Source organism: Ovis aries, chromosome 2, assembly GCF_016772045.2.
Source record: "Ovis aries strain OAR_USU_Benz2616 breed Rambouillet chromosome 2, ARS-UI_Ramb_v3.0, whole genome shotgun sequence".
NCBI classification, from domain to species: domain Eukaryota; kingdom Metazoa; phylum Chordata; class Mammalia; order Artiodactyla; family Bovidae; genus Ovis; species Ovis aries.
This window is the reverse complement of record NC_056055.1, coordinates 94246923-94268327: the sequence shown is the minus strand read 5'-3', so window position 1 is coordinate 94268327 and position 21405 is coordinate 94246923.

Genomic DNA, 21405 nt, shown 5'->3' with positions numbered 1-21405 from the left:
TGAGTTAAAATGAAGAAATAACTGATATTTATTAAAAGTTGCCAGGTGGTAATACTTTATATATGTTTCATTAAACTGTCATAAAAATCCTGTGAAAGATGAATTAATGACTCATTCTACCAGTGTGGGGCTGGAGCTTAAAAAAATTATGCCATATTCAAGGTCATACATATAATACATGGTTCAGTCACTCAGTCATGTCTGACTCTTGGTAACTCCATGGATTGCAGCATGCCAGGCCTCCTTGTCCATCACCAACTCCCAGAGCTTACTCAAACTCATGTCCATCAAGTCAGTGGTGCCATCCAACCAAATAATTCTCTGTTGTCCCCTTCTCCTCCTGTCCCTAGTCTTTCCCAGCATCAGGGTCTTTTCCAATGAGTCAGTTATTCTTAGGTAGCCAAAGTATTGGACCTTCAGCTTCAGCATCACTCCTCCCAGTGAATATTCAGGACTGATTTCCTTTAGGATTGACTGGTTTGCTCTCCTTGCTGTCCAAGGGACTCTCAAGAGTCTTCGGCTGATTTTAAAAGCATCAATGCTTTGGCACTCAGCTTTCTTAATGGTCCAACTCTAACATCCATACATTACTGCTGAAAAAACCATAGCTTTGACTAGATGGAAATTTGTGAGCAAAGTAATGTCTCTGCTTTTTAAGATGCTGTCTAGGTTTGTCATAGCTTTTCTTCCAAGGAGTAAGCATCTTTTAATTTCATGGCTGTATGCACCATCTGAAGTGATTTCGGAGCCCAAGAAAATAAAGTCTGTCACTGTTTCCATTGTTTCCCCATCTATTTGCCATGAAGTGATGGGATGGGACCAGCATGCTGCAGTCCATGGTGTCGCAAAGAGTCAGACACAACTGAGTGACTGAACCGAACTGAACTGATCACACTGGATGCCATGATCTTTGTTTTTTGAATGCTGAGTTTTAAGCCAGCTTTTTCACTCTTCTCTTTCACTTTCATCAAGAGGGTCTTTAGTTTCTCTTTGCTTTTGGCCATTAGGGTAGTGTCATCTGCATATGCGCGGTTGTTGATATTTCTCCCAGTGGTCTTGATTCCAGCTTGTGCTTCATCCAGTTCTGCATTTCACATGTTGTATTCTGCATATAAGTTAAATAAGCAAAGTGATGATATACAGCCTTGACCTACTCCTTTTCCAATTTGGAACTAGCCCATTTTTTTCCATGTCCAGTTCTAACTGTTGCTTCTTGAGTTGCATACAGATTTCTCAGGAAGCAGGTCAGGTGGTCTGGTATTCTTATCTCTTAAAGAATTTTTCACAGTTTTTTGTGATCCACGTAATCAAAGGCTTTAGCATAGTCAATGAAGCAGAAATAGATGTTTTTCTTGAATTTTCATGCTTTTTCTGTGATCCAACAGATGCTGGCAATTCGATCTCTGATTCCCTGCCTTTTCTAAATCCAGCTTCAAATTCTGGATGTTCTCAGTTCATGTAATGTTGAAGCCTAGCTTGATGAATTTTGAGCATTACTTTGCTAGCTTGTGACATAAGTGCAATTGTGCAGTAGTTTGAACATTCCTTGGCATAGCCTGTCTTTGGGATTGGAATGAAAACTGGCCTTTTCTAGTCCTGAGGCCACTGCTGAATTTCTCAAGTTTGATGGCATATTCAGTGCAACACTTTAACAGCATCATCTTTTAGGACTTGAAATAGCTCAGCTGGAATTCCATCACCTCCACTAGCTTTGTTTGTAGTGATGCTTCATAAGGCCTGCTTGACTTTGAACTCCAGGATGTCTGGCTCTAGGTGAGTGATCACACCATCATTATTTGGGTCATGAAGATCTTTTTTGTATAGTTCTGTGTATTCTTGCCACCTTTTCTTAATATCTTTTTCTTCCGTTAGGTCCATATTGTTCATGTCCTTTATTGTGCTCATCTTTGCATTAAATGTTCCCTTGGAATCTCTGGTATTCTTGAAGAGATCTCTAGTCTTTCCCATTCTATTGTTTTCCTCTGTTTCTTTGCATTGATCACTTAGGAAGGCTTTCTTATCTCTCCTTGCTATTTTTTGGAACTCTGCATTGAGATGGGTATAGTTTTCCTTTTGTCCTTTGCCTTTCACTGTCAGGGAATGTTTAACAGGAGGATTCCTATGTGCTGTTTCTCATAAATCCTCTGTTCCTTATCAGTTTCTGGCAACAGAAACAAGTGGAATGGCACGACGCTCCCAGGACTGAGGTCATAGGATGAGACATGCGTGAGTCTCCTTCAGTAAACATTCTCCTTACGACAAAACTGCTTAGTCTCAATCTTCTTTCTTGAGATATGAATTGTCTCATGACCTTATGACCATTGTTAATCCCTTGTTCCCTTGGTAACAGTTGCTGTACATTTGGTTTTCTGATCTTTATCATTGCCCAGAGAAATTCCTTGTACAACATCCTATATATACTCACAGAAAGATCATTAAAGCACCTTTGCTCCATCAGAGCTTGGGTCCCCATGTCTTTCTTTCTCTCTCTCTCTTTCTCCCCTTCCCTGCGGCTAATTCTCTGGAGCATGGAAACCCACCGAGCTCATTCTCCTGCCCAGGCTTTCAAGACCCCCCGAGAGGGCACCCTGTGCCTTCATGAGCAGTGCAAGCCCCGTTCTAGGGTTTTATTGGTTCTCTGAATAAACCAGAGAGTATTAGCTTCTTTCTCTCTTTCACTTTCTTATCGTCGACTCTGGACCACCAGGTTCTGCTCCATTAAAGGACCGCAGCATTTCACCCCTCTCCTTTTCTCAGCTGTTTGCTAAGGCCTCCTCAGACAGCCATTTTGCCTTTTGCATTTCTTCTTCTTGGGGATGATTTTCATCACTCCTGTAGTTCTTCAGGCACTCTGTCTATCAGATCTAATCCCTTGAATCTATTTGCCACTTCCACTGTCTGTATAAACATAAGGGATTTGATTTAAGTTATACCTGAATGGTATATTGGTTTTCCCTACTTTTTTGTTTTAAGTCTGAATTTTGCAATAAGGAATTCATGATCTGAGCCAGTCAGCTCCTGGTCTTGTTTTTGCTGACTGTTTAGAACTTCCCCATCTTCTGCTGAAAAGAATATAATCAATCTGATTTCAGTATTGACCATCTGGTGATATCCATGTGTAGAAATTAATGTGTAGAGTCATCTCTTGTGTTTTTGGAAGACAGTGTTTTCCTATGACCAGTGCGTTCTTTTGGCAAAACTCTGTTAGCCTTTGCCCTGCTTCATTGTGTACTCCAAGGCCAAACTTGCCAGCTATTTCAGGTATCTTGACTTCCTTCTTTTGCATTCCATTCCCCTATGATGAAAAGAACATCTATTTTGGTGTTATTTCTAGAAGGTCTTGTAGGTCTTCACAGAACCACTCAACTTTAGCTTCTTCAGCATTACTGGTTGGGGCATAGACTTGGATTATGGTGATATTGAATGGTTTGCCTTGGAAATGAACAGAGATCATTCTGTCATTTTTGAGATCGCACCCAAGAACTGCATTTCGGACTCTTGTTGACTTTAAGGATTACTTCATTTCTTCTAAAGGATTCTTGCCTGCAGTAGTAGATATAATGTTCATCTGAATTAAATTTGCCCATTCTGGTCCATTTTAGTTCACTGATTCTTAAAATGTCAGTGTTCACTCTAGCTATGTCCTGTTTCACCACTTCCAATTTACTTTGATTCATGAACCTAACATTCCAGGTTCCTATCCAACATTGTTCTTTACAGCATTGGACTTCACTTCCATCACCAGTCACATCCATAAGTGGGTGTTGTTTTTGCTTTAGCTCAGCCTCTTCATTGTTTCTGAAGTTAATTCTCCACTCTTCTCCAGTAGCATATTGGGTACCTACTGACCTGGGCAGTTCATATTTCAGTGTCTTTTTTTTTTTTTGCCTTTTTATGTCATTCATGGGGTTCTCAAGGCAAGAATACTGAAGAAGTTTGCCATTCCCTTCTCCAGTGGACCAAGTTTTGTCAGAACTCTCCACCATGACCCATCCATCTTGGGTGGCCCTACACATCATGGCTCATAGTTTTATTGAGTTAGACAAGGCTGTGATTCAAGTGATCAGTTTGGTTAGTTTGCTGTAAAACATGGTAGGCCAAAGATTCAAATTCAAGTCACAGCCACCCAGTAAATCACTTCCATTTTATGTCCTCATAGGTCAACTGATTTTCTGCTACTATTCCTACACCATGTCCTACTCAAGACTGGATATCTTGGACTTACCATATGCCTAATACATAATTGAAAGCATATGCTTGCAGAATGGATGAATGAACATTCATCAAACCCTCATAATTTTGCAGCAATATGTACAGACTCTTAACTTTATTTTGATGGTCAAATAGAAGAATAGGAGAATGAAAGACAGTCCTGTAGAAATGGGATAAAACCCATTACTTCTTCTGAAAATTTACAATTCCTTGGACATTGTTGGAAATGTACAAGGCACTCAACAACCATCATTGGCTGAGTAAATTTACTACCTTCCCTTTGTATTGAATATTTAGATTCCAGAGATATTTTTACTAATACTCTTCTTTGAAAGAAAATTCTAGGAAATGATCTTTGTTAAAACTTAAGAAATTACTACCTGAAGTATTGCAAACTCTGGATACAAAAACAGTTTACAGTTGAACACCCTGTGGAAGTCAAAGTGTTAATCTCTCAGTCATGTCTGACTCTTTTGCAACTCCTTGGACTGTAGCCCATCAGGCTTCTCTGTCCATGAAGTCTCCAGGCAAGAATACTAGAGTGTGTAGCCTTTCGTTTGTCCAAGGCACCTTCCCAACCCAGGGATCTGAACACCCTGAGGTAAGACAAAAAAACATGCCTGCCAAAGGAAATTAATGAAACAAAGGACAAATATATGAAGAAACACTATTTTGAGATTAAAATTTAGGAGACAGAATAAAAAGGTTCCTGGCTACATTTTCATTTATGTGGACCTTTATCAGAGAAGGAAAATACTACCCTTTAACTCCTTCTTCCTGGCATTTACATCTCCCCTGTCTACCAGCAAGATGAATGCTCCAAAGTCTCAGTGCTCTGATTCTTACCAGGGAATAAAAAGCCAGTGACACACTATTACAAAGAGAGCATGGTGGTGACATACTATGAGTTCTCATAGTTCTGCCTTCCCCAACTTCTTCCCATATGCCATCTTGTCCCAGAGATGAATCTACAGGTATGCATGCATAGGTGGCTTCAGTATAATAGGAAAGAGAAAAGAGCTCATTACCTCCTGAATTAGCACCTCCTGCAAATGCGGCAAGGCAGAAGGGACAGTATTTTGATATTCAAGTTTGACATAGAGTTATATTTGATTACATATCCCAAATGCTACTTTATTCTTCTTAACAGTGTCACATTAAATATTAATATCAATGGCACATTAAATTCATAAAGTAGATTATATCTTTTATTACAATCCTTACTCTTCAATGGAATTTCATGACTGCCTAGATTCAGTTTGCAGTTCATTTACTTCTTGTTTTGATGGAGTAAATTCTTCAACATCTCTACACCTCAGGTTTTGTGTGTCACATGGATAGAATGATACTTTCTAATGTAACACTATGAAGATTAAATGAAATACTATACATGGAACTCTTAATACAATACTAACACAAGGTAACTATTCAATAATTAGATATTATTTTTGGTAACCTAGATGCTTCCAAATCTAGATGTCCTTTTTTCTGAGGAGCCATCAATACATTATTTTTACTCTAGATCTTAATAGGGAGCAAATAGAATTAAGGACTGCCATTTACACTAATGATTCTTTTGAAATGGAGAGAGCTGCACTAGATTCTCCTGTTTTGATCTCTGTCCATCAAAAGGAGATAATATTTGCTCAAAGTTGTTCCTTTCTATGAGGGAAATTTTGAAGAAAATAATGTTGGCATCTTTATATTCACCAGGCCACATTTTGCTAGTGAGTCACAGTATTTTAAAAAGTCAACCAAGCAAGCAAACAATCCAAAAAAACTGAACCTGGATCCACATGTTCTTTCTAATTTTGTTGTTCAGCAGCAGTTTCATTCATGTGCTTCCTATTTCTCTACACAAAACATACCTAAGATCTTCCTATGTTAGGTGAGGTTCACATTTCCTCTGCTCCAGTTTCTTCATCTGGACCTGCTGGTCCCAGTTTCTTTGATTGGAGGTGAATAGTGATTGTGAGAATCCACAGTGACCCAAAGTCAAAGATTATAGGTTACTATAAACCCTGTGTTGTGACATTGATGGGTGCTTGCTCATCTAGTAGAAAAGTTACTGTCAGTCAGAACCCTGGGCTGGGAAATAAGGGTGAATTATATCTAACAAGTGTTGTGACATGAGGATTAAAAATAGGTACTTAAATTTGACCATTGTGCAAAAATATTCTGTCCTTCTGCTGGTGACTCACAAATAACATCTGAACCTGGTAGACTTTTACATATGTGTCTCACTATTCGAATAGGCTATTAACTGGTTCTCGCAAACCTCTCGTGAACTCTCATTTATTTTAAAACTGTTTTACTTATAAAACATCCATCTGTTCTTCATCACTACTTCAATATTCTTCTCACATTTTTTCATATAGATTTTTCCCCTCATTTACCATGTGCTAACTATTTGGAGGATGGCATTATGATGAGAAAGAATATACTTAAAGAATGAGGAAATGGCACAATTCCTAGCATCAGCTTGCTAGGCATTTAAGGAAATTTGAGAAAGACACTTGTCTTTTTTTTTTTTTAAGTTAAGTTATTCTCCATAATGTATATTTAAATAGCAGCGCTATAGGAGAATTTCATTTGCTTTTCTGCTTTATTGTCTTTCAGCAGGCTCTCAGTTCTTTGTGCCAGCCCAAATCACCTATAGATCATATAACTTTTAGTGTTGGATATGGGGCAAATGGTCACTGGAGACATTGTACTGTAATGTCTCAGAACTTTGAGTTTTTGATCTAGAAATTCCTGAGTTCAAATCCAGCCTCTGTCAGCCACTTTTTAGTTAAGTGACCTTGGGGAAATTATTTTGCCATAGCTTATTCTTTATCCTCTGGAAAATGATCATAGTACTATTCTAATTATAATTTGTTAAAAGAATGTAATTGAGGTGGCTTATGTAAAAACCTTAGGATACGGGCAAAAATTGGCAGGAAAGTGATCAAAAATGTTAATTTTTAAAATTATCACTGAAAAATCAACAGACTCCGGAAAGTCTGATTCTGTACTTCCACCAAGACTTTTCTAAACTCCTGCATTTGTTACCTAAGCTGACGCCTTTGTTTCTTTCGATCTTGTACACACATGTGCATACCTGCACTTTGACTTTATCAGCCTAGAATATCCTCTTCCTTCCTGTGATAATTCAGTGTTCAATTACTGAGCAGTCTAAATTCTCTTTTCGGATGACCACTTGCCAAAGCCTACTCATATCATTAAAAAAAAAGAAAAAAGTATCCCAAACATCCAAATGTTGCCAGGTCTCCGCTGACAAGGGCTTCCCAGGTGGTGCAGTGGTAAAGAATCCACCCGCCAGTGCAGGAGATGCAAGAGATGTGAATTCAATCCCTGCATCAGGAAGATCCCCTGGATGGAAACCTACTCCAGCATTTTGAGTGGAAAATTCCATGGACAGAGAAGTCTGGTGGACTATAGTCCATGGGGTCACAAAGAGTCAGACACAACTGAGGAACTGAGCACATGAAACTAGTCCACTGACAAGACAAATGAAATGTAGACATGTTCCTCTTAGCCATACATCCACATCCAATCTCCTTTTGCCCTAATGATTTGGATAATTAGCTATCATCAAACTGAAGAAAACATAGCAGCCATCTCCTCACTAAAATAAAAGTATATACTTATAAATGAGAATTCTCCTTCCTTCATTTTCTTCCTCAATCATGAGGATTCAAGATATGTTTACTCTTTTGAAATTAAATTTGAGCAGAATAGAATCTTAAAATCTCCTCAGGTTTAACACATGTCCAATTCCTCAGCCCATGAGTTGCATATTGTATTCCTATGGTGCATTTTTATAGAGAAAGAGTAGAAGATAATCAAGACTGAAGCTTTCTTTACTCTGATTTCCAAGAATGGCACTGTAGATTTAAGGGAAGGCTATTGAATGAAGGGCCAGAGACTTAGATTTTATCCCCAGTCTAGTCACCAAATAGCTACTGTTTGGGTGTTCACTTAGCATTTGTGGACCTCAGTATCCTCCACTGTATGATGTGTTGCTCACTCACTCAGTCATGTCCGACTCTTTGCTACCCCATGGGCTGCAGCACACCAGGCTTTCCTGTCCTTCACCATCTCCTTGAGCTTGCTCAAACTCATGTCCTTAAGTCAATGATGCCATCCAACCATATCTATCATTCTCTGTTGTCCCCTTCTCCTCCTGCCTTCAGTCTTTCCCAGGATCAGGGTCTTTTTCAATGAGTTGGTGCTTCACATCAGGTGGCCAAAATATCAGAGCTTCTGCCTCAGCATCAGTCTCTCCAATGAACATTCAAAACTGATTTCCTTAAGAATTGACTGGTTTGATCTCCTTGCAGTCCAAAGGACTCTCAAGAGTCTTTGTCAACACCACAGTTCAAAAGCATCAATTCTTTAGTGCTCAGCCTTCTTTATGGTCCAACTCTCACATCCATTCACGACTACTGGAAAAATCATAGCTTTGACTATACAGACCTTTGTTGGCAAAATAATGTCTCTGCTTTTTAGATATGCTTTCTAAGTTTGTCATAGCTTTTCTTCCAAAGAGCAAGTAACCCTACTATATGATAGGATTAGGTAAATTGAGGTATTTGTCTAATCCATCTTGTCTATCCATTGGGCCATGATACTTGATGAGAAACACTTACCTATGATTCATACATGGTACCATTTATAAAATAATCTACAGTCATGCCTTTATATCTGTCTGTCTGTCTAGACAGGTATATTTGGATATAGATAGATATGTTCCATCTGATTTGGCAAGTCTTGAGTTGAAATGATGTTACAGTTAACTTCCTTTTATGTTTTTGTACAAAACAATGGCAGCACACCCAGTCTCATATCTCTTACCACCACTGAGTAAATTTTCCTTAAAGAATTTTAAGCTGTCTTTGCTTTGTGGTCAGAACTATATATATATATATATATATATATATATATATATATATATATATTTCCTTAATTCTCCTTTGAATCCATTTCCAGCTCCTTCTACCAAAGAAGGAGAGCAAAGAAATTAATCTTAAAGGTTCTCATCAAAATTCTTAACATCAGTCTTGCAAAGCAAGAAAAGACCAAAGAAGAAAAAACCAAAGAAATTAATCTTAAAGGTTCTCATCAAAATTCTTAGCATCAGTCTTGCAAAGCAGGAAATATTTTAATTCATATTATGGTTATTATTTATTAATCCTGCCTGGAAAATCCCATGGATGGAGGAGCCTGGTAGGCTGCAGTCCATGGGGTCACGAAGAGTCGGACATGACTGAGTGACTTCACTTTCACTTTTCACTTTCATGCATTGGAGAAGGAAATGGCAACCACTCCAGTGTTCTTGCCTGGAGAGTCCCAGGGACGGGGGAGCCTGGTGGACTGCCATCTATGGGGTCGCACAGAGTTGGACACAACTGAAGCGACTTAGCAGCAGCAGCAGCAGCAGCAATACATTAAAATAGTAAACTTTCTATAAAACATCAAAGAATGACTAATAATAGATTGACATGTGTATATTAAATAATTCTACAGTTACTAAATGGTGGACATTTATGTTTGGAATACCTGGAATAGCTTTTCAAATGACCTTAAGCTCTCTTGCATACAAATACAAGAAAATGCCATTAAAAAAAATTGTTTCTTTTACATTGGAGAGTAAATGGAAAAGAAATATAATGTCAAACAAACAAATCCCTTTTCTGGGCTTTGTTTAAGGCTGAAACACTGGATATAACAGTTAATTCTGATCATTGCATAGAAAAGGGAAAAGTAGGGCCCTCAAGAGTCTTAGATGGGTTTAGTGATCAGAGGGATAAATGTGTGCCCTGCATTTATTTATATAACCCCAAAGGTATAAACCACCCACAAATATACACTCATCATTCACTGAAAATAAAATAAAATAAAAGTAACATAAAATTGGTACTTAAAGAGAAAGAAAATAACCACCAAAGGATGGGGAAGTAAAGTACAAGTAACAGTATTATTACTCAAACTATGTAGCACTTGGAAGGAGAAAAAGAAGCAGCTAAATCAAACACTTAGCTGGAAAAGAGAAACAGAAAGCAAACAAAAAAAATCCAATTACTTTATGTTTGTTTTTGTAAATGGTTTTTCTGTAAGAGGGAAAAAGAAAACTATTTTGACTTGTTTTCCTCTGTACTTTACTGCTGAGAGCAGCCGGTACCTTATGAGTGAGTCCAAGCGACTGCTGATACTTCTGTTAATGCTAATTAACCTCCTGCTACAAATATCAACAAACCTACATCTGAGCTTTGTCTGCACATCCTGCCCCTCTCCTCCTTTTAATCTGAATTGCAATAGTCACCATTGGTTGCTACTTATTAGGTGGAATCAGATCAGCAGTTGAAAAACAAGATGATAGCCAGGGTCACACTGTCTGTTATTTTCCAGACAGAAAAGAAATGTAGGCATATGATGGCTTCAAGAAGTCAAAGCATAGTTTCTGTAAGGAGAGACAAGTGAGAAAGTCATATTTGGGGTGTGGGGGCTGAAATTTTTCCTGAGAATACTTGGACATAATGGTTAGAATCCTACCAGGTATCAACAACATCAATGATATTAGAAAGTCACACATCTGAGTATTTCAAATGCAATGCGTGTACTTTTGAGAAGTATGGTGAGGGCTCTCTCAAACTCGAGTAGTTTTACATAAATTCTCTTGAATTCATTGCTAAATTTAATTGTGCAGGCTAAAAAGAAAACAAGTCTTCAATATTTCCTTCCCTTAACTGTCTCCTAGGTTTGAACAAAGTCAGCACTGAGTCTGCAGCTACTGTAGCCGATTAAAGCTAAGGATACATGGGGAGAGTGATCCTTACATTTAAACTTGGCTACTTGGCCTGCATTTCCTCTCAACTATGCTTCCCGTACTGTGCCCCCTCTTCCCTATAAATGTTCTGTCTTCCCAGAACAGATAGATTTTAGTCCAGAAGCCCAGGAAACCATCCCATCCCATCTAGGAACAGGCTTTTTATTGGAGAAAGCACTACAGAGCTCTTCATTTAAATACATATTTGCCTACCCTAGGTGTCTAATAATATTTTGCATCAGTATCCTGCCTGTGGCGTCCTCTCAGTGCGTTGACATATACTTGTAGAACCTGACATACACTGTGTTACTCTTCTGGCAAATTCTCACTAAACATTCCAGCACCCCCCCACCCCCGCCCCACCCTGCTTTTCTATACACCTTTGATATGATCTAATTCCTAATCATATGTCTGTGCTATTATCACCCACAACATAGTATTATAGTGTGGTTGATGATAATTAAGAAATGTTTGGTTAAATTGTATCACTTAGGGCATACTTTACTCCCATGAAAAGCTTGCCTTGCTTTGAGTGACCGTTTTCTACAACTGATTTAACCTAGGAGTATAGCAGCATTAATAGCATTGTTTTCCCAAGGTAAAAGGTGTTTTTATCCATTAAATCATCCGTTATTTCTGCGACTTTGGAAATCTCTGAACTCGGATTAATTATCTCCAAAATGGGTGTGATAGTATCTGCTCTGCCTGACATGTGGGTTGGATACTATGAAGTTGTGAAATGACTTAATAAAGTCTAAAGATCACAAAAGCCACTCAGGCCCCTGTTGTTTGTAATCATGTAAAGGAATTTATGGACTCAGCCCAGAGTGGATCAAGCACCTTTCAAGTTAGAACAGGATAACATTAGAAACTTCTTTCCATCAGTCTTTGTCAAAACTCTGCCTGCTCCTAAGATATGTCTTTAATGCTCTTAAAAAGTTTTCTGCATCTTTAAAATGGATGCATATTCTTCTTGCACTAAATATGTGGCAGATAGTCTCCCTCTTTGTTGAGGCCTTAGTTATCAGTGACCTCCTACCCATCTGACTTGATTGTGAAATTGTTGAGGGCAGATACTATTTCTTCCCAATTCCTTTGTCCCCACATCTAGAACCAGGCAGAGGCATATAATAACACTCATTAAAACTTCCTTCATCTAAATTGTACTGATTCAAGGGAAGTCTCATAAAACATTGTTGTTAGATGGATATCATTTTTAAAATGTTGGTATTGATAATGATATAAGTGTGAGCTTAGAAAATAGTAGTTTGGTAGTTGAAATGTTGACAAGAATTCATGGTCCAAAATGAACTACTATTATGAATTCATTCACTCATTTGTTTGTTCAAGAAATATTCACTGTGTTCTTTCTATGTGAAAGGGTTGCTTTAAGCTCTATTATATAAAATAAAAGCCAAGTACCTTTGTAAACTAAGGAAAGTGTATCATATTCTGTTTCACAAAATGGAAAGAAAGGATGGCATTTGGTTATGTTTTGGGAGTTTTCTGGCATCATATATCCTGAATAGTTGCATCAAAAGTACTGTCAGAGAAAACATGAGGTCACATAAGATGTCAGGCCTGATAAATGTCTGCAAAAGAGCTAGTCCAGCTCCCTTGTTCCATGCAAGAACACAGGATCTCAGTTAATTGCCCAACATGGTCAATGGCCAAGTCGGTGGTTGTGGTTGACCTCTCTTTTATGCAGAAAGTCTACAATTATAGCCAGTATTTTTGCACATATATAGACTATGAAGCTATGCCTTGTACAGAATATAGAAATTTGTACTTTTGTCTGATAAAGCTGTAACTTATTCAAAAGGAACTTAGAGTGGCAAAGAAATATATGGTTCTTCAGAAAGAAAGAGAATCAAGTCCAAAGGGATTTTATGCAACATTGGACATATTACTGCTTTCCTTTAAGTAGATATTTTTATTTCCAAAGAAATAAAACAGTAACTTGATTTTCAAAGTGGGAAATCTTTTCCATTTCAAAATTCTTTATCATTTTCATGTAGATGTATTAGGTTGGTGCAAATGTAATTACGGTTTTGGACTGAATTTTGAATCATTATATCTAGGCTCAAACACATCTTTATTAATCAAAATAAAAACCAATAATCAATACATTTTTGTAAATAAGAAATGTTTGTTTATCCCTGTAGTGTAGAAATCTGTGCCTAGGGATTCAGTGAACTCTTGCAAATCATTTTCTGCCTCCTGCTGGTTGTGGAAGCATTTTCCCTGCAAAAAGTTGTCAAGATGCTTAAGGGGTAGTTGGTTGGTGAGATTCAGGTGAAAATGGTGGATGAGACAAAATTTTGTCGCCTAATTTGTTCAACTTTTGACTTGAAGTGTTGGTTGTGTGAAGTGTGGTTGGGTGTTGTGGAAAAGAATTGGGCCCACTATGTTGACCAATGCAGTTGCAGGCGTTACAGTTTTTGGTGCATCTCATCAATTTCCTGAGCATACATCTCAGATGTAATGATTTTGCTGGGACTCAGAAAGCTGTGGTGGATCAGACAGGCAGTAGACCCCCAAATGGTGACCATGACCTTTTTTTGGTGCAAGTTTGGCTTTGGGAAGTGCTTTGGAGCTTCTTTTTGGTCCAACTACTAAGCTGGTTGTCGGCTGTTGTTGTATAAAATCCACTTTTTGTCCTATGTCGCAGTTTGGTTATTAGGAAATGATTTCTTGTCGTTGCCTAGAGTAAGAGAAATGTTAATTTCTCAGTCTGTCTGACTCTTTGCCCATCAGGCAAAGCCTGACTGTAGCCCATCAGGCTCCTCTGTCCATGGGCTTCTCCAGGCAAGAATACTGGCATAGGTTGCCAGTCCCTCCTCCAGGGATCTTCCTGACCCAGGGATTGAATGCATATCTCCTACAGGGAAGCTCAATAAAAATAAAAGATGAAACTGCAAAATGACAATTATTTTGATTTGCAGTCAATTCATGAGGAACCCATTTATCCAGCTTTTTCACCTTTCCAATTTGCTTCAAACGCTGAGTGACCATAGGATGGTTGGCAATGAGCTCTTCAGCAATTTCTCGTGCAGTTTCAGGAGGATCAACTTCGATGATTGCTCTCAACTGATCATTGCTAACTTCTGGTGGCCGGCCACTGCACTCTCATCTTCAAAGGTCTAATCTCTTGCAAAAGTTTTGAATCACCACTGAACTGTATGTTTGTTAGCAGTTCCTGGGTGGAATGTGTTGATGTTGCAAGTTGTCTCTCCTGCTTTATGACCCACTTTGAACTAGAATAAGAGAATCACTTGAATTTGCTTTTATCTAATATCATTTCCCTAGTGTAAAATAAAGATAAATAGCAAGTACTAAGTCATTAGCAGAATAACATAAAGTGAGAAATGCACATTAAAATGATATATAACATAACCACATATATTTAAGAATGTATTCTAATATTAAATGACAAATTTCAACAATTCAAAACCGCAATTACTTTTGCACCAACCTAACACCGTCATTAAAACAATATATTTTTTCTTTTATTTTTCTCAGGCTCATATATGATTGAAGCATTAAATTTAGTTAGACTCTGATTTCTTTTCAACCTGGAGTCTACAAAAGGTAGAACATGTCATAAGTAGATAAGATTCTGTTCTAAGGTTTTAGTGGCCAAAGTTTAAAAACCTGGCATATATGTTTTCTGTGGTTTCACTAGGTTTTTTCTTTTCAGGAAAACATGAATTATGGTAAAATTGATATCAAAAGTTATGCAACTATTTCAGAAGTTTTGAAAACTTGTATTTTCACAGTTCTTAACATGGAGTGCCGAAAAGAGCCTGACGACTTCCTTTTTCTTCCTATGGTGCTACTTTCCCAGAATCCCTGCGGCCTAATGCTAATTGTTTTGGGGTTGTTTGTATTCTTGTGCCTATAAATGGCACATCTTTACAGGGAGTAGATTTGTGCAATTAAGAACTAGAACTGTGAGAGCTCACTCATTTCTTGTCTGTGTATTTTCACCCTCCTCATAGGGGAGAAAATAAGAGGATGTAATTATGGATGCCAACTCTTTCTAACACCAGTCTGTACCCTATGCCTTGGAGTCAGCCTCTCTTCATAGCTGAACCTCTCTCCATTTCCTTATCTGTGAAAGTAGCTAGCTACACCTACTCTCCCAAACTGGTATGAGGACCAAATGCAATAGTAAATGGGAAACAGGGACTCATAGTTTAGAACTTAAGTAGGCACTTACGTGATGGTAATGCCCTTTCTTTGTTTACCTCTATCTTTTAGCCAGTTTTCAGAGAAAGAAGATAAGATTCTTTGAAAGACAGAACAGTGGAAGTCAGTGCAGATCTACTCTAAGATATTATTAGTGTAAGCATGCAGTACTCTGCTCCAGCAACTGAGAAGACCCTGCATTTAAAAGAAAAGAAAAAAAAAAGTTATCTTTGGAGTCATATTAAAAGAGTCAGTGTGAACCACTGAAGTGATCAATCCCTCCTATACTACTTTAAACATTTTTCTAGCACAGGGACAATATTTGTCAAGGAATGTAATGATGTACAGAGGAATAGTGGAATCCCTGTTTCTGTCATAGAAGTTAAAGAGCTACATTAAAAAAAATCTTTAAAAATTGAAATAAGACTTAAGTGTATAGGAGGCAGAAAACAGAAGACAGACTGGAATATAAAAATTTCACGCAGGCAGAGGCTGCTGTTCCCCAAGGAGGCCATGTCTGCTTCAGAGGCCTGTGATGTCCATGGTGTTGAGTTGCTGCAGATTTACTAACAGCAATCTTTTTTCTCTAGCACCTTCCCTGTTGTTCAGTCACTCAGTAGTGTCCAACTCTTTGCGACCCCATGAACTGCAGCATGCCGGCCTTCCCTGTCCTTCACTGTCTCCCTGAGTTTGCTCAGAATCATGTCCATTGAGTCAAAGATGCCATCTAACCATTTCATCCTCTGTGATCCCCTCTTCCTGCCCTCAATCTTTCCCAGCATCAGGGTTTTTTTCCAATGAGTTGGTTCTTCTCATCAGGTGGCAAAAGTATTGGAGCTTCAGCTTCAGCGTTAGTCCTTCCAGTGAATATTCAGGGTTGATTTCCTTTAGGATTGAACAGTTTGATCTTGTTTCTGTCCAAGGGACTCTCAAGAGTCTTCTCCCGCACCACTGAAAGCATCAGTTGTTTAGTGCTCAGCCTTCTTTAGGGTCTAACTCTCATATCCATGCATGACTACTGGAGAAACCATCGGTTTGACTCTACAGACTTTTGTGGGCAAAGTGGTCTCTGCTTTGTTATATGCTATCTGAGTTTGTCATAGCTTTTTTTCCAAGGCGAAACCTTCCTTTTTGACCTCAATTTTTAGAAACAGACAAACAAAAGGGTGGCAAGGGAAATAACTTCAACTTTTCATAGTTTGAAAGGAATCTTCATTAGCATAAAATCCAACACCACAGTTTACCCTTAAAATCCCTCTATAACTATAGAGCAAGTCCTATGCTTGGGTGTTCATGAGGTATTTCTTAGCTCTGAATATTTCAAGATACTTCTTTCTGTTCATAAACTTGTCTTATGGTTTTTCTTCCATACTTTTTTCCCCCAAGGTAACTCTTGGGAGACTAGAATATTTGTAAAATACTTTTTTCAAAAAAGAGTTTTTAATATTTGACTTCAATCATATTTCCATTTCTTTATCATGCAAGCATCTGTACCTTCTTCAGGCATGCTCATGTTATTTGACACTCTTCACCAAACTTTGGTTTCCTAAAAAAAATATGCCCATGGTATTCACACTGTCATTCAAGTGTAGTTATTGATAAACAGTATAAAAAAAAAAAAGCAAACCTGAGGTTTGATGAGAACTGAGCAGTGTAGGTACTTTCTTTCATTGTAGGTACTGTCCTATTTTCTCCATACTCATGCTCAGATTATCTGATAGCTCAGATGGGAAAGAATTCACCTGCAGTGTGGGAGATCTGCATTTGATCCCTGGGTTGGGACAATCCCCTGGAGAAGGGAACAGCTATTCATTTCAGTATTCTGGCTTGGGGAATTCCATGGACATAGGAGCCTGGCAGGCTACAGTTCGTGAGGTCACAAAGAGTCAGACATGACTGAGCGACTTTCACTTTCACATAGCAAATTGGTGATTCACATGGGCCTGATTTCCGTGGATGCTGCTACTTGTCCACACCTCCAGTATGTAAACTTATGCTTAGCTGCCTTGAACATCTAAGGAAAGTACAAAATCTTAGATTTTTTTTTTCCTGGTTTAATGTTATCTTTTAATATTCAGCCCTTTGCTGCAGTCTATCAAGATATTTTTGGTACAGAAATTCAAAGCATTTACTCTTTCTTCCAGTTTCATCTCATCTATAAGTCTGATCATTGTGTTTTACATATGTAAACATAAGTCGTTAATAAATATGCTTAACTGTTGAGATTGAAATGAATTTTATGGCGTAACAGCACATTTCCCTCCAGATTAGCATTGATCCTTTAATCCTAAAACCAGGTACAAATCTACTTGATTAAATAAGTATTCAGCACATACTTCTCCATTTCAAAAAGAGATGAAAAATATTTCCATGGCATATCATCAAATGCTATATTAATTCTAGATAGACTATACTATCACATTCTCTGAATTACTAGATTAGTAACCCTGTTAAAAAGTTACTTTGAAAAGCAATTGAAATATAGTGCGTATGAGTTTAGACTCAGAAGTCAAAATACCTATATTTAAATCCTAACCATCAATTTCTTACTATGCTGGCTTATAGAATGTCTATAAACTCTGTGCCTTGGTGTCCTCATTTGATAGAAATGAATATTTGCACTAATCTCAAATAGGTGTAAGGTTTAAAAAACTGTGTGTGTATGAAAAATGCCTAGCACACTTAATGACAGTTTTAATACATTGGCATTAATAGAGATGTGTAAAGACATTCCAAGACTCTGAACTCATAGACCAGTTATAAATTTTGTTTGATGCACAACAATGTAAGTAATGAAAGAAATAAAAGATTCTTAACTAGGAAAAAAAGGAAAAACAATGGAGTAGATCTGACCCATGGAGTAGTTGTGCTAAGTGGGAGAGGTATGGTACCTATACAGTCCAGAACTTTCTACATCACGGCAGAAGTCACAGTTCAAGGTGTAGAAGCAGCATGTTTCTGCAGGTGAACTGACTACTGTAAGTGGAGATCAATTGCAAGAAAGTAGGGGAATCACAGGTCTTAGCTAGCAAATACTGGTCTTGTGGGTGGTCTCTATATAGATGGTGAGTTCCCAGTCATCAAGAGGCCATTTAGAAGGTAGAGAGATGCAGGCCTTCAGATACGGAAATGCAAGCCAAGGGCAGCCAATGGATAACCAGAAGTTTGAACTATTTCTTAAGCTAATAGGCATTATTTGGGCTTCCCTGGTGGCTCAGGTGGTAAAGAATCTGCCTGCAATATAGGAGACACTAGTTTGATCCCTGAGTTGGGAAGATCCCCTGGAGAAGGGAATGGCTACCCACTCCAGTATTCTTGCCTGGAGAATTCCATGGATAGAGGAGCCTGGTGGACTACAGTCCACGGGGCCACAAAGAGTCAGACACAACCAAGCAACTAAGCATGCATACCAGGCATTAACGTTCTGTGGCCTTCATGTGAGTTGGTTCTCCAAAGGAATTCTAACATGTGAAGTATAAATAACTGCTAACACCCATGCTGCGCATTATCCAGAAGACTGATTTGTGAAATGCATTCCTATTACAGACAGAAACTTTTGTGAGAACATCAGTCCTTACTTACTGTTATAGTCTTATTACTGAGTATTTGAAGGGAATTACTGTTAAAGCTCAACATTCAGAAAACTAAGATCATGGCACCCGGTCCCATCACTTCATGGGAAATAGATGGGAAACAGTGGAAACAGTGGCTGACTTTATTTTTCTGGGCTCCAAAATCACTGAAGATGGTGATTGCAGCCATGAAATTAAAAGACGCTTACTCCTTGGAAGAAAAGTTAAGACCAACTTAGATAGCATATTATAAAGCAGAGACATTACTTTGTCAACAAAGGTCCATCTAGTCAAGGCTATGGTTTTTCCAGTGGTCATATATGGATGTGAGAGTTGGACTATAAAGAAAGCTGAACGCTGAAGAATTCATGCTTTTGAACTGTGGTGTTGGAGAAGACTCTTGAGAGTCCCTTGGACTGCAAGGAGATCCAACCAGTCCATCTTAAAGGAGATCAGTCCTGGGTGTTCATTGGAAGGACTGATGCTAAAGCTGAAACTCCAATACTTTGGCCACCTGATGCGAAGAGCTGACTCATTTGAGAAGATCCTGATGCTGGGAAAGATTGAGGGCAGGAGGAGAAGGGAACGACAGAGGATGAGATAGTTGGATGGCATCACTGACTCAATGGACATGGGTTTGGATGGACTCCGGGAGTTGGTGATGGATAGGGAGGCCTGGCCTGCTGCAGTTCATGGGGTCGCAAAGAGTCAGACACGACTGAGCAACTGAACTGAACTGAACTCAAGCACCATTTAAGGGAGCAGTAATATGTTAATGTAATTAACATTTGTTTTCATTGTAGTAGAATTGCAATTTTTTATTTAAATTATGGACAATTTTCTGTCACCTCTCAATATTTTACTTTTAATTGTATATAGTTCTTACTTTACTTGAGAATCAATGAAAGAAACTATTCCAATTCCCATATCAATGCCCTATTTCTTTTCTTAAGCCACATTTATAGGCAGATCAAGATATTCTTTTTATTCTGATTATGCTATCAAATACATATCAAATTTTATGACAAGATCTAGATTGTTTTGAAGTTGAAAATATGAATTCCTTAAGGTTTATTCACTTAAAGATATTATATATATATATATATAATTGCCTATGATCTAAACATAAATTAATTCTCTTGATTTTAATATTGTATATCAAGAAACAGCAATCAAAGGTGAAGCTGGGATGAAAATCAGGGAATATAACCCTCAACCCTGCATTCCTCAATGAATATTCCACCCCTTCATCTGTATGCCCTACATAACCACCTTGCTAAGAAAACTCAGGGCAACTACTTGCTTGCTTGTCTGGTCTCCCTTTGAGAGTATACTTTTGTGTATATAAATTCTTGCTTTACTTTTTTGAGAAAAAAAGAAAAATACCACCAATCACTGCTGATTCATGTAAGCAAAAACTAATCATCTCTATTAATTTCTCTGCCTTTATTTCAAGTAGCTTCCTTCACAATTTTACAGGTAGAGGATTTTCTTTTAACTAGCATTCTCCAGGAAATTACGTAGAATTCTGTTCATAGTTAAAAGCCAAAAGGTAAAATTCTTAATGTTAAATGGAATTATTCATTTTTTCCCTTATTAAAGTATTAGTAAAATTTTGAAATAAAATAACTCACACTGTTCTGGGAACAGTTTCCTCTCTTTAAGTCTGATAACATAAATGTGTAATGGGAAAACACTGGACTGAGAACTTCAGTTCCCCTTGAGGAACTTTCAGCTACCTACATCAGATATAGTAAACCAATAGCACTTATCCACAGCTTTGCTTTCCAAAGTTTCAGTTACCCATGGTCAACTGTGGTCTGAAAAAATTAATGGAAAATCCTGGAAAGAAATAATTCATACATTTTAAATTGCAGATCATTTTGAGTAGCAGTGATGCAGTCTTGCACTGTCCTGCTGCATCCAACCAGGGACATGAACCATCCCTTTGTCCAATGAATCCTCCTCATTAGTCACTTAGTAGTCTCTAGGTTATCAGATCAGTGGCCATGGTATCACAACGCTTATGTTCAAGTCATCCTTATTTTACTTACTAATGGCCCCAAAGGACAAGAGTAGTGATGCTGGCAATTTGATATGCCAAAGAGAAGCCATTAAGTCCTTCCTTTAAGTGAAAAGGTGAAAGACACTGACTTAATAATGAAGTCAAATGCTGAAGTTGCTAAGATCTACAATAATAAATCTTCTAACCAAGAAATTGTAAAGAAGGAAAAAAAATTGCCAGTTTGCTGCTGCACCTCAAACTACAATAGTTATGGCCACTGTGTGTGGTAAGTGCTTTTGTAAGATGGAAAAAACATTAAATTTGTACAATATGATATTTTAAGAGAGTGAGAGGTAGATGACATTTATATAACTTTTAATGCATTATATTGTTTTAATTGTTCTATTTTATTATTGTTATTAGTTTATTACTGTGCCTGATTTATAAATTAAACTTTATCATAAGTGTGTATGCATAGGAAAAATAAATAGTGTATATGGAGTTTGGTACTATCCAAAGTTTCAAGCATCTTGGAGTGGGGGCTTCTGTAAACTTGATTTCTTAAAGCATCCCCTGCTATCCTTCCATAACAATGT